The sequence below is a fragment of the Myxocyprinus asiaticus genome, chromosome 34 (genome assembly GCF_019703515.2).
Source record: "Myxocyprinus asiaticus isolate MX2 ecotype Aquarium Trade chromosome 34, UBuf_Myxa_2, whole genome shotgun sequence".
Classification (NCBI taxonomy): Eukaryota; Metazoa; Chordata; class Actinopteri; order Cypriniformes; family Catostomidae; genus Myxocyprinus; species Myxocyprinus asiaticus.
The window spans coordinates 34,620,966-34,636,781 of NC_059377.1; positions in this window are offsets into that span (position 1 = coordinate 34,620,966).

Here is a 15,816-nt window from a genome sequence, read left to right on the forward strand (position 1 = left end):
CCAAGAAGACACTTTTAAGATCGTAACTTTCTCTGGGGAGACCTTGTCAGAGCGAGTTACGGTAGCTTTGAACGCTGATGTTTGGAGTGCAAGGATGACAGGGCTAGCCATACTGCAGTGCTGTACTCAACCAAGATGTCAGTGAGTTATGAAAGACATGTCATTATTCTGAGAGCGATAAGTGAAGGAGAGCACTGTTTACAGTTTAACACTGTGTTTTTACACCTTTTTTTACAAGCTGCTCTGCTCTGTCATTTATTAGTTTCTGACATTCTATTCATACTTTCTTAGCAAATTTGCTTAAACTGTACACATAGCAGCAAGGAAAAACAGGTGAAATGACAGCAAATTAGATTTTATGTTTTTACTTGACACATCTGTTAAGTAAAAAAGCCAGATCAAGTTTGATTTTTTTTAACTGTGAGGAAAAGACTGATTATTAAAAGTCAGGTAGATCTGTCCTTTAGATTGAACTTTTACCATTAGGCAAGCTAGCATCTTTGAAGTGATTGCTATAATTGACTGTGAATATCGCTAAGGGCAAATGCGTGTTGGCAGCAGGTCTGAGTCAACTATGTCTGTTTTTTGTTTTTTTGTGTGTGTGTGTTTAAAAATTTAAACACGTGCGCTCGTGGTTTAAGTTTTTTTTTTATTATTGTCTTGCTGTGTTTCTTTTGATTGCTGCATTTTGCAATTATGTGTGCTTGGCAAGTCCAACTTGCTGTTATTGAACACAATTGGGTTAAGGTTTTTTCAAAATTCCTAACTCTGTTTTGACTTCTCCTAGAGCTTTGAAGCTATACATCCACCAACTAGGCACAGTCCTTCAGGCTGTTCTGCCTTGGTACTGTATGCTTTCTTTCTTTCTATTTTTTTTTTTATTGACCAGGCTTATGGTTTTCTAATAGTGGATGGTCAAAGATCCCCAAAATCTCAAAGCTGTTTAGATGTTGATGTTTTCAAACTACAGTACATAATGCCTAAATAACCTTGAAACTAATGCTTTTTGAACTTTCAGACAAGGCTTTATCAAGGCAACATCAACGTTTGTTTTGCAGAATGTTTCTTTACTAGTTCTAATTTTAATTTGGTTTGAAACATTGTAAGTTGTTATTTATATGTTATTATTTATTTAAGTACATATCTGACACAGAACTACGCACAGTCCAACAGGCTAATTGTTTTTTGTGTGTGCTTAACTGCATCTGAGCCATATCAAGCTTATTTGTTGTATGCTAAGCTTTTTTAAGTAGTAATAATTAATTGGGGTATATTTTGTTGTCAGTGGGCTAAACAGTAATGTCAAGCGACTATGAAGTAATGTGAACTAGAAACATAATCAGTGATTAAAAAAAAAAACTAAGAAAACAAAAAAAAAAAAAACTTGTGTTTAGAAAATAACAGGAGAGTAGTTATACAAATTGGGTCAATTCTGAACAAATCATAACACACTGCCTCACAATGACAGATTTCCAAGTAATTCTGAGTAGTTTATCTTGACATTAACATTTTAAATATTTGGCAGCTTATGTATGTATATCCTTTTTCTCCAACTTTGTTGTGTAATACTTGTCTGGATTACTTTATATATAGATGTACCTCATGTATGTGTTTGTGAAGTTTAGATAGCAATAGAGAAATAGCTGTTCAGCAAAGCAGTATAGCTGAAGACAAAAGGACTGTTTTCAAACCCTTCTGTCGGCAGAATTAATTAACATGTGTTTCATGTATTACCTACAAAAAGTAATTTTGAATTCTCTTTCCATTCCATTGCGCACAGAAATTCAGTAGACAGCTTTGATAAAATATTTGGGCTGAACCTGCAAGGACCTTAAGATAATTATTTCCACCCCCCTTTGATTTTCAAATCTAATAAAATATCAGGCATATTGCACAAAGTTTAGTAGGAACCATCGCCACCAAGAATCTTAAAAAGGCCTTTCTCTAGATATGTGTCTTGTGTGTTTTGATAGTGTCTTTGACAGTAAATGTTTTGTTTTTCGTTCGTTATTTATAACTCTAAGGATAACTCCTTATCGAAGCAGCAGCATATAAATATATACATATAGAAATATATATAGAATTATATATGTCAACAAATATCATGAATATATATATATATATATATATATATATATATATATATATATATATATATATATATACTACATTTATTCTCTTTGAATTGGTCTTCTTTTGTCTCTTTGTCTTCTCTCGTCTCATAACAGCTGACATCAGAGACCAGTCTCCAACTGTGTTTTTATGAATAACACGGCCGATCATCGACCACAATGAATTTATGTTGCAAATAACCAATGCTGTGACTGAGGTGTGTGTATGTCACTGTCCCTGTAGTGAAAGTTTTGGACGTGGTGATACAACTTTAGAAGATAAAACTTCTAGAGCAGCTGTAGGCTCCTCCCTAGGGTCACTTTTAGGTGGCAAGTAGGTCTGAAGCAGACAGCTGCTCTTCTGAAGTCAAAAGCTATGCTGTTAGCAGCATTCCGTCCATGTGTGTCACATGGGTCTGGCTTTGGAAATGGTATGTGTGTGTGCTCTTGTCTGTGCCAAGCTGCATTGTAATGCTGAAAACACATTCAAACACATGCGATGCTGCTCTGTAATACTTTGATAATGTTGCTAAGCAGAGCCAGTTATGTTTTATGCCACTCTGTGCCAGGACGGTAGTGCCCCCCGGTACCACTGTGTTAGGTTCTTGTGCCATACTCCCCTCAGTAGAGGAGCCTCACGGGGGGGCCACACTTGCTGGGCCGCTCAACCATGGGAGACTATACTATGCTGTGCTGCGAGCAGAACAGAATAAAAGACTTTTAATACGACAGTGTTTTGGTCTGTTTTGTTGGTATCAGCATGTTTCAGCAGAGATCTTTTTGTGATTGACAGCAAAGCTGTGAATAATTTGTAAGCCTTTTGTTTTTTAACTTACTGGGGACATGGGGAGTTGAAAAGATTGTGAAAAGCCATTGGAAATCATTTGCGAGGACACTTTTTTTTTTAACCTTAATGCGAGGAAGAAACTTTTAAAGAGTTTTAGAAAGGCCTTTCACATAAAAAAATGTTTGGATTGAAGTTGAAGAGAACTCATTAATGTCTCAATAGTTTTTTTTCCTAAACAGCAATGAGTTTAAGTAGATCATAAGTCTCTTGCTTCTCAGATTTTTCACCAGAAAAAAGACCCCTTTAATTTCACTTGTCTCCTGTAGCATTTCAGAAGAGATCTCAACAATGTCACAAACAGTGCTCAGATTTGCCACAATGCCAAAGTCTGCAATGAAACCTCACAGAGCTCAAATGAACTCAAACATTTCTCATCAAATTTGTATACACCAAATATGAGTTATGCAATCCATGTTAATTTTATAGCATTATAATCTTACTGTACACCAACTATTGTTAAATTTTTGTGTAGTTTTATTTTTGCTAAGAATTGTTTAGGAGAAAAATCTCAGACAAAGTTGATAATTCATTAAAACATTTATTTATTTGGCAGACGCTTTTATCCAAAGCGGATTACAAACAAATCACATGCGATTCATCTTAAGGAGACAGTAGTATGAAAAGTACTGCATCACAAAGTTTCAATTGCATCAGAATAATATTATGCAAGACAGATTAGAGTGCAACAAGAATATATATATATATATACACACACACACACACTCACACACACTCTCACTACTGGTCAAAGTTTTGAAACACGACTGAAATGTTTCTTATGATCTTAAAAATCTTTTGATCTGAAGGTGTATGCTTAAATGTTTGAAAATAGTTTTGTAGACAAAAATATAGTTGTGCCACCATATTAATTTATTTCATTATAAAACAAAAATGTAAAAAAAAAAAAAGTTTTTGAAATTGATGACTTTGACCAAATAATAAAGAAAAGCAGCCAATAAGTGCCCAACATAGATGGGAACTCCTTCAATACTGTTTAAAAAGCATCCCAGGGTGATACCTCAAGAAGTTGGTTGGGAAAATGTCAAGAGTACATGTCTGCAAATTCTAGGCAAAGGGTGACTACTTTGAAGATGCTAAAATATAACACAGTTTTGATTTATTTTGGATTTTGTTTAGTCACAACATAATTGCCATAGTTCCATTTATGTTATTCCATAGTCTTGATGACTTTACTATTATTCTAAAATGTGAAAAAAATATAATAAAGAATGAGTAAGTGTTTCAAAACTTTTGACCGGTAGTGTGTGCGTGTGTGTATGTATATATATATATATATATATATATATATATATATATATATACATACACACACACACACACACATATATATATATATATATATATATATATATATGTGTGTGTGTATGTATATATATATATATATATATATATATATATATATACACACTGGTGGCCAAAAGTTTGGAATAATGTACAGATTTTGCTCTTATGGAAATAAATTGGTACTTATTCACCAAAGTGGCATTCACCTGATCAAAATGTATAGTCAGTACATAAATAATGTGAAAATGTACTATTAAAATTTGAAATAAATGTTCAGAATTCTCTGAAACTACTTCAAAGAGTTCCCATCAAAAAATCCTCCACATGCAGCAATGACAGATTTGCAGATCTTTGGCATTCTAGCTGTCAGTTTGTCCAGATACTCAGGTGACATTTCACTCCACGCTTCCTGTAGCACTTGCCATAGATGTGGCTGTCTTGTCGGGCACTTCTCACGCACCTTACAGTCTAGCTGATCCCACAAAAGCTCAATGGGGTTAAGATCCATAACACTCTTTTCCAATTATCTGTTGTCAAATGTCTATGTTTCCTTGCCCACTCTAACCTTTTCTTTTTGTTTTTCTGTTTCAAAAGTGGCTTTTTCTTTGCAAATCTTCCCAGAAGGCCTGCACCCCTGAGTCTTCTCTTTACTGTTGTACATGAAACTGGTGTTGAGCAGGTAGAATTCAATGAAGCTGTCAGCTGAGGACATGTGAGGCATCTATTTCTCAAACTAGAGACTCTGATGTACTTATCCTCTTGTTTAGTTGAACATCTGGCCTTCAACATCTCTTTCTGTCCTTGTTAGAGCCAGTTGTCCTTTGTCTTTGAAGACTGTAGTGTACACCTTTGTATGAAATCTTCATTTGTTTTGGCAGTTTCAAGCATTGTCTAGTCTTCATTCCTCAAAATAATGATTGACTGATGAAATTCTTTTTTGCCATTTTTGACCTAATATTGACCTTAAGACATGCCAGTCTATTGCATACTGTGGCAACTCAAATGTTATGAACAAGACAATGTTAAGCTTCATTTAACTAACCAAATAGCTTTCAAAATAGCTTTTCAAATTAGCAATTTAGCACGATTACTCAAGGATAAGGTGTTGGAGTGATGACTGCTGGAATGGGGCATGTCTAGATTTGATCAAAAATGACTTTTTTCAAATAGTGATGGTGCTTTTTTTTACATCAGTAATGTCCTGACTATACTTTGTGATCAGCTGCATGTCACTTTGGTGAATTCAAGTATCAATTTCCTTCCAAAACAGCAAAATCTGTACATTATTCCAAACTTTTGGTCGCCATTGTATATTATAAAAAAACAACAGTATGATGTACGATTCGCAAACTAGTAATTCTTTTGAACCGATTCTTTAAATGACACTATGGAACCAGTTCATAATGCTTTGGTAGATCACCCAACTTGGGATTACTTTTTTTTAGGAGTAAAACTGTGATATGGTAACAATGTTGTTAATAAATTGGTAATAATTAATAGCCTATTATTAAAGGGATAGTTCACCCAAAAATGAAAATGCTCTCATCATTTACTCACCCTCATGCCAAAATGTGTATGACTTTCTGTCTTCTGCTGAACACAAAGTAAGATTTTTCTCTGCTCAGTTGGTCCTCACAATGCAAGTAATGGTGACCAGAAATAAGAAGGTCCAAAAAGCACAAAGTCAGCATAAAAGTTATCCATACGACTCCAGTGGTAAAATCCATGTCTTCAGAAGTGATATGATAGGTGTGGGTGAATCTCCACCTTTGATCAACCACAACCAGTGGGTGGATGAATGTGAAAGTAAAAGTCACATCCACACCAAACTTTGAAAGTGCACTGTACAGTAAAAAACTAAAAAATAAACATACATTTTTGGATGAACTATCCCTTTAATAATTAACATTGGCAACAACATTGTTAGTGATGTTGTTAACAAGAATGAACAATAAATAAGATTTTATGTCATTTATATAACTTAATAGTAAAAATACTGCAATATACAGCTATTTTAATACAAAATATTACATAAAATGCTGTGCAGGGAATTGGAAAACACTTTTGAGTGATGACTCAAGTTGTGAATATTTATTTATTTATTTTTAACATTATGAACCAATTTGCTAAAATGACTTGGACTCCCCAACGCTAGCCTACTTTTTCAAAAACTCCAGAAAAAAATTAAGGCTTATAAATGCTGCAAAACAGCAACTCATGGAAAACAAAATCCATATTGAATTTCATGATATCCACGGGAGTTTGACTCTTAACAGCACTGCTTTCGATTCACTATGCTTGCTTAAGCATTTCTGATGAATCTACAGTTTTTTACCCATTTCTAAATACAGTATGCCAACATCTACAGTGCTCACTCAGAGTCAGCATGTGAGTCATAACACACTGCCTCACAATGACAGATTTCCAAGTAATTCTGAGTAGTTTATCTTGACATTAACATTTTAAATATATTGAGTCCAATGAGAAATATTGGAAGTAGGAGATAAAAGAGCTACTGGCCACCAAACTGTTGGTATGCAGGATCACTGGAGATTGCACAACCCAAGAGAAATATAAGCATGTAAAATGCAGGTGACATCAAATTTGTAGGGAGCACTATTACTTTCTCATCTGATCAGAAACTGAGGTGAAGGTAACTAGTAATACTCATTCGCCAGACCGAGAAAAGCGAGAATGAGGGGTTACTGTAGGTTACCAAAGTAAGAGATTGAGCATTGATCAAAGATCAGACATTTGGAACAAATAGCGCTGTCTTTTGTTTCCTATCATACAGTAAGTCCATGAACCCTCTCTCCTGTTTTTAATTGGTTAGAAATTTAAGATTTATGTATTCCACACTGTGTTTCTGTGCTACCACTGAGGAAATATAATTAACCAATGGGGGCCATTTACCAGAGACTAATGAAGGAAATAAGAGGCAAGCTATAAGAAAAATCTTTACCCTTCAATGTACACTTGCTAATAGGATTATATATCTAACCTGTTTTATTAAATATGAGTCACTATCACAGTTCCATACTGATTTGTATGGATCTTGCATCAAACTATCTTCACATCTGCTTTTTACTCTGCACAGCAATTCTTGTGATGGATGGTAATTCAAACAAACACTGGTTCTGAGTCACATTTGACTCTTTCAATTACTTCTTATCACCAAACCAATTCTATTTTATGTTGTGCCAGTGGAGGGGCCAGTCTATCTCTCCCTTCCTAGACTTCGAAAGATTTTTCTCTCTCGCTTCTTTTTCTGTAGAGAATGTAGAGCAGAAATCAGGCCAAGAAGAAAGCAGATAAGAGATGGACGAATCTTAAAGGGAGGTGTGAGAAAGAGTGAGTACGTACAGAAAAAGACAAAGAGAGAAATCTGGGTTTAGGGGGACTGAAAGAGTCAGATAAAAAGATAAACATTAATTTCTAAATTAATTTAACTGTGTGATTGTGAAAATGCGGCGATAAACTGTTGCCTCTGGTGAAATGCACTCAGGAAAATTCATATCTTTTGATAGAGCCCCTATAAGCCAATGGGTGACTTTGTGTGGAAGTTGGATTACAATATCAGGAAATGCCAGCAGTGAGATTATCCTACACTATTAGACCTTACCGTGGTTTTTCTACAGTAACACACTGGCAACACTGTTGCCAGCTAGTTAATGTAAAAACGTGATAACAGTAAGCTACTGCAATTGTTGTGTGCAGTAATTTACTGATTACTGTAATTGGTAGCTGAGGTATATTACTGTAAAAATATAAATTGTACAGTAACTAGCTGTAAATATCCCTTACATTATTTTTTATTGTTATTATTATATAAAATGCATTAATAATAAAGAAAACACCAATTTTTTGTATTGGAGCATGACAAGAATAAGGGATAAGTCTATATAGTAAAACATTAAAGGTATAGTTCACCCCCAAAAAAATTGCTCATCATTTTCTCACCCTCATGTCATCCCAGATGTGAATGACTTTCTTTCTTCTGCTTAACACAAACAGAAAGAATATTCAGCTCTGTAGGTCCATATAATGCAAGTGAATGGTGGCTAGAGCTTTGTAGCTCCAAAAATCACATTAAGGCAGCATAAAAGTAATCCATAAGATTCCAGTGGTTAAATCCATGTCTTCAGAAGGTATCATATCATAAGTATAACATACTAAGTCATTAAAACCACTCCACATATTTCATATTAACAAACTATAGATTTGGCAAGTCATTTAGGACATCTACTTTGTGCATGACATGAGTAATTTTTCCAACAATTGTTTACAGACAGATAGTTTCACTTTTAATTGACTATATCACAATTCCAGTGGGTCAGAAGTTTACATACACAAAGTTAACTGTGCCTTTAAGCAGCTTGGAAAATTCCAGAAAATGATGTCAAGCCTTTAGCCAATTAGCTTCTGATAGGAGGTGTACTGAATTGGAGGTGTATCTGTGGGTATCTTGTGAAGATGCTGGAGGAAACATGTAGACGAGTATCTATATCCACCGTAAAATGAGTCCTATATCGATATAACCTGAAAGGCTGCTCAGCAAGAAAGAAGTCACTGCTCCAAAACCGCCATAAAAAAGCCAGACTACAGTTTGCAAGTGCACAGGGGACAAAGATCTTACTTTTTGGAGAAATGTCCTCTGGTCCGATGAAACAAAAATTGAACTGTTTAGTCATAATGACCATCATTATGTTTGGTGGAAAAAGGGTGAGGCTTGCAAGCCAAAGAACACCATCCCAATCGTGAAGCATGGGGGTGGCAGCATCATGTTGTGGGGGTGCTTTGCTGCAGGAGGGACTGTTGCACTTCACAAAATAGATGGCATCATGAGGAAGGAACATTATGTGGATATATTGAAGCAACATCTCAAGACATCAGCCAGGAAGTTAAAGCTTGGTCGTAAATGGGTCTTCCAAATGGAGAATGACCCCAAGCATACCTCCAAAGTTGTGGCAAAATGGCTTAAGGACAACAAAGTCAAGGTATTGGAGTGGCCATCACAAAGCCCTGACCTCAAACGGATAGAAAATATGTGGGCAGAACTAAAAAAAATGTGTGCAAGCAAGGAGGCCTGCAAACCTGACTCAGTTACACCCAGTGGCAGTTCTAGCTTGTATGGCGCCCTGGGCGAAACCCGTTTCAACACGCCCCCAAAGTTGTTGACAGGGGGGTGGGGGGATGTGTGGGTGCCTCGTGCCGCCCCACCGCAAGTTGCCGCCCTGGGCAACGGCACATGTTGCCCATGCCTAAATCTGCTACTGGTTACACCAGTTCTGTCTGGAGGAATGGGCCAAAATTCCAGAAGTTTATTTTGAGAAGCTTGTGGAAGGCTTCACAAAATGTTTGACCCAAGTTAAACAATTTAAAGGCAATGATACCAAATACTGACAAAGTGTGTGTAAACTTCTGACCCACTGGGAATGTGATTGAGAAATTAAAGCTGAAATAAATCATTCTCTCTACTATTTTTCTGACATTTCACATTCTTAAAATAAAGTAGTGATCCTAACTGACCTAAGACAGGGAATGCTTTCTATGATTAAATGTCAGGAATTGTGAAAAACTGAGTTTAAATGTATTTGTCTAAGGTGTATGTTAACTTCTGAATTCAACTGTATATGATCAGTGTTAATGTCTTAAAGTCATGAGGTCATCACACACAGTACTCCCCAAAATCGAATTTAACTGTGTGGCCGTACACATAAGACATTCACATTTGTGCCCAAAATAGAAAGATGGAGCGCAACGCAACAGTGAACGCGTGGGTCTCATTTAACCTTAACGTTTAACGTGACACACCGTCTTAAAAACGCGACTCTCATGATGCAAGAAAAAGCAGCGAAACATGGGTCTGGAGATGCATTTTAAAATGTTGAACAGCTTTCAGTTGACGAACCGTCTTAAAAACGTAACCCTCACGACGTGAGAAAAAAGAAGAAGAAAAACAGAGAGACGTGACGCAACAACTAAAGACTTACCAACACTTAAGGCAGACGGAATCATGGACGCGTCCTCTGTGAATAGCCCCAAAGTAAACTTTATCCTTTCAATAACATTAGAGTTTTCTTATTTCTCTATAAACATTTCTCTTGAATTATCATCTTATTACTGCTTGTTCTTACTTAACTTGAAGTTTTCCACTTGAATTCCTTGTGACTCTGCTCTGCTCAAATGCAGCTTTCCCTCAGACAGGTGCGCGGGACATCGGTGCTTGTACCTGAGATTGTGGGGGGTGGAGGGAGGCTGAGAGAGAGAAAAAGCCAAGATTACAGTTCATGATCGTTACAAATATACAGTTTATCTTACTACCAATACCAAACCTTAGAATATTATAGAGGCAAGTTTCATCGTTAAACTTACCTGCAGTTGTCTCTGTGTGTACTCCATTATAAATGCTGACGGCGCATTTTTCCTCTAGAAATGCTCTGAGATCAAATGGAGTCTGCCTATGTCCATGTTAATGCAAATAATTACCAGGATTTATGAATTTTAAAAAAGTATATACACAGAAAGACGTTAGCCCCTCAGGAAAAGACGTTGTGGGTTTTGCGAGGATATACATCTGCAGTAATTTGCTGTATTTAGTTACAGTTTGTTACTGTATTAATTAGATAAAAAGTAATTTACTCTTATTAATGAGTGTTGTCACAGAAATTACACATGATGCAATGTATATTACAGTTAAATACTGTATGAATATATTATAGTAATTTACTGGTCATTTTACAGTTATTTACCTTATAAACTACAGTAACGGTTAACAGTGTACTGAGAGGTGGAGGGCAGAGACTTGCTAAGTAATGCCATGTTATAACACCAATAATAAACATTTCCTATTGTTTCCATTCACATAGAATCTTTAAAGCTCTCCCAGGTATCAAAATTAGTTGCTGGACACATGCAGTGGTCTCAGAACAGTTTAGGACACTTAACCACAAAATCCTTTGTTTCCCCCAAAAAATAATGCCACTTGATTTAATATTTTGTTACATAATGCAATCACATTCTAAGTGAGGCTTAAAGGAATATTCCAGGTTCAATAAAAGTTAAGCTAAATCAACAGCATTTGTGGCATACTGTTAATTACCACACACACTCACACACACACACACACACACACACACACACACACAAACATTTAGAGTCGTCCCTCCTTTTCTTTAAAAAAAGCAAAAAATCGAGGTTACAGTAAGACACTTACAATGGAAGTGAATGGGGCCAATTTTTGGAGGGTTTAATGGCAAAAATGTGAAGCTTATGATTTTATAAAAGCACTTGAATTGTTCTGTTAAAAAGTGTGTTAATTGAGCTATAAAGTTTAAAATGTAGTTTTAGTGTTTACTGTGGCACGTCGTCATGGCAACAAAGTTGTAAAACTGGATATAACTTTACACAGAAAAGGTTAGTATACGATTGTATCACACTAAAATCATGTTAACACGCATATTGTTTATGTCTTGTGTCTATACTTAGAAAAACAGAGAATTTCATACGGATTGGCCCCATTCACTTCCATTGTTAGTGCCTCACTGTAACCCAATTTTGTAATTATTATTATTATTATTATTTTTATTTTTATTTTTTTGTATTTTTGTATTTTTTTAATTATTATTTTTAGAGTTGGACAAGTCTAAATATTTTTTTTTTGTGGTAATCAACATTATGCCACAAATACTGTTGCTTGAGCTTAACTTGTATTGAACCCAGCATATTCCTTTAAGTGTCCTTTTTGGGGCCACTATACTTTGACTAACGTTTCACAACGTGTCTATGTGTGAAATAATAAACAATGCTGGTATATTTTTAGTTATTTCTTCCAGGTGTTCATATTAATAAGGTGTAATTTAGATACATTTTTTATTAATAATGAAAAATGCCCCCAATTCGAGGCATTCTCATACCATGCCACAAGAGGGCAGCATTTCCAAACTTCCAGGAATTTCCTTTACAGAGAACTTCAACATAGGCACAGCTCATAAATCGGAATTACAACCAATTACACATCATCACCGATCCTCCACCTGGTCATCTAATGGTTAGACGGAGGCCTGGAGAGGCCTTCAAGCCACAGTGTCTGGCACCCACTGTGAAATTTGGTGGAGGATCGGTGATGATCTGGGGGTGCTTCAGCATGGCTGGAATCGGGCAGATTCGTATTTGTGAAGGACACATGAATCAAGCCACGTACAAGGTTATCCTGGAAGAAAACTTCCTTCAGTGCTCCCCAACTCTAAGGATTGGTTTTTCCAGCAGGACATTGCTCCATGCCACACAGCCAGGTCAATCAAGGTGTGGATGGAGGACCACCGGATCAAGACCCTGTCATGGCCAGCCCAATCTCCAGACCTGAACCCAATTGAAAACCTCTGGACTGTGATCAAGAGGAAGATGGATGGACACAAGCCATCAAACAAAGCCGAGCTGCTCTAATTCTTTGCACCAGGAGTGGCATAAAGTCACCAAACAGCAACGTGAAAGACTGGTAGACCCATCAAGGCATGGACTCTACAAGGTGTCCTGTGATATCTGGCACCAAGACATTAGCAGCAGATCCTTCAATTCCTGTAAGTTATGAGGTGGAGCTGCCATGGATCAGACTTGTTGGTCCAGCACATCCCACTGATGCTCAATTGGATTGAGATCTGGGGAATTTGGAGGCCAGGGCAACACCTTGAACTCTTCATCATGTTCCTCAAACCATTCCTGAACAGTGTGTGCAGTGTGGCAGGGCACATTATCCTGCCATGAAGGGGTGTACCTGGTCTGCATCGATGTTTAGGTATGTGCCACGTGTCAAACTGACGTCCACATGAATGGCTGGACCCTGGGTTTTTCCAGCAGAGCACTGCCCAGAGCATCACACTCCCTCCACCGGCTTGTCGTCTTCCCACAGTGCATCCTGGTGCCATCACTTCCCCAGCTAAACGGCACACATGTACACGGCCGTCCAAGTGATGTAAAACAAAACAGGACTCATCGGACCAGGCCACCTTCTTCAACTGCTCCAAGGTACAGTTCTGACACTCACGTGACATTGTAGGCACTTTTGAACGTGGACAGGGGTCATCATGGGCATTCTGACTGGTCTGCGGCTACGCAGCACCATACACTGCAAGGTGCGATTCACTGTGTGTTGTGACACATTTCTCCTGTAACCATCATTAAAATTTTCTGAGAATTGTGCCACAATAGACCTTCTGTCGGTTTGGACCAGACAGGATAGCCTTTGTTGCCCTCGAGCATCAATGAGCCTTGGTCGCCCAACACCCTGTCGCTGGCTTGTGGTTTGTCCTTCCTTGGACCACTGTCGGTAGGTACTCACCACTGCTGACTGGGAGCACCCCACAAGGCTTGCCCTTTCAGAGATGCTCTGACCCTGCCATCTGGCCATTGTCAAAGTCGCTCAGGTCTTTACTCCTGCCCACTTTTCCCGCATTCAACACGTTGACTACGAGAACTGATTGTTTGCTTACAAACGTGTTGATGTGGCCTTGTTATGAGATGATTACTCGCTTCACCTGTGAGTGGTCTTAATGTTTTGGCTCATCGGTGTATATGTATATAGTATAAGTATTTTATTATTTATTTATTTTATTAAATTATTATTGTTTGCACTCTAATCTCTGTCTTGGCTCGTACTGTACTTTTCTAATACAATTGAAACTTTGTATTGTAGCACTTTTCATGTTACATTAGGAATTAGTTGTCAAAAGTAAAATATGATGTAAAGAAAAAATAAACAATTACAATCTGTAATGACATGACCGAGATAAAATAGCTAGTAATGCCAGCAGCACCCAACTGCTCCATACATACAATCCAAACATCATTAAGGTACAAATGGCAAAGCTGTGGCCTTAAGACATTTTGTGATAACAAGAGACTGTAATCTGACACCATAAGCTACTGTGCGCAGAGTTCTATCTTAAATAATCGAAAGAACAGGGGTGAATGTCAACGGCGGTGTGTCAGTTTTACATATCTCTTTTAGTTATGACATTTCCTGTGTCATAATATGCTCTGAACTATAGCTAATGGCAAAGTCAAAGTGATAATTAAAGAGGCTTGTTTTAACTATTGGGCATTGAAGCATTTCCTAGTTCACCCCTGGCTCACCTCAGTATCTTATTTAGTCAAATTACTTAATAAATGGGCCTGTTTCTCCTAACAAGAGTTTTAGCAGCACTGTACGAATGCAACTAATAAGAACAGATTGCTCTTTCATTTTGACCTAAAGGGGCTTACATAATTTGCAAGTAAGTCAACAATATCTCTGTCTCTTTCTGTGTGTGTGTATGTGTGGGAGTGTGTTTGTGTGCACTAAGGTTTTTTTTTTTTTTTTGCACTCAATAGTCTTGTGACACTAATAAGAAACTAAAGATCTACTAAAGTAAGAGAAAATAAACAAAGGCTCATTCCACATAATCCTTGATTTAAGATAAAGGTATAGTTCACCCAAAAATAACAATTCTGTCATAATTTACTCACCCTCATGTCATTCCAAACCCATATGAATTTCTTTATTCTATGGAACTCAAATGGAGATGTTAAACAGAATGTTAGAAACTGACTTCCTCAGTCACCACACCCCCCTCCATAGAAATAATATGGCTAAAGATTAGCCAATAAGTATTTTTCACAAAATGGAACTAAGCTGGTGCTGGGCCAGTGGCTCAACTAATAAACATGAATTTTATTTTAAACATGAACATCAAGGGAGAATCCAATGTAGCACTGGCATGAGAAATCCTCCTTTCAAAGAAAATGATAAAGGATTTTCCACATGAAGCTATGCAGTCAAAAGGTTACCAAAGCCTCACAAAATTGGGGACAGGAGGGGTCCATTTTTAATATTTTACTGCAACCTTGATGGCTGGCATATGGAATAATAATGACATATTTTAGTTTCAGCCCCATAAAGGATCTTTTATGTTTCTTTTTTGTTTCAAGAAATGCAAAATCAATTGCATTAAGTATTCTGAATATTAAACTTTTTCCTGCAGATGGATTATGGATATATTTGAATATGTGAATAATGTGCAAACAAAATATGACTTTGGAATGAGATGCATTATCAGTATCAGTGGATACAGACCTCAAAAATCCAAACACAACTCAAAATATCATGCAACATCTCACAAGTCCTCAAAAACTTGACTGCCAGTAATTTCTCTCACAGATGTGGTAGAGCAGGACAGCTCGAGGCCACAGTGCACCCACCCACCCACACACACACACACACACACACACACACACACACACAAAGAACATCAAGGCACAGCACAGCACTGCCCGAACTGGGTCACCACCACAAATCATAACAGTCCTAAAAAATATCCAGTCCATCACATGAACAGTTTCAGTCATATCCACTGCATTTGCATGTATATATGCTAAATTCACACAAAAATGTCTGCTTCTTTTTCATAAATCCACTTGTTTGCTGTTTGTTAGTTTTATTTGGACGCAGGCGTTTTAATTCCATTTGACAAATTTTTCTCACTCTCAAATTGGGATAGAGTATCCATAAAAGGATCT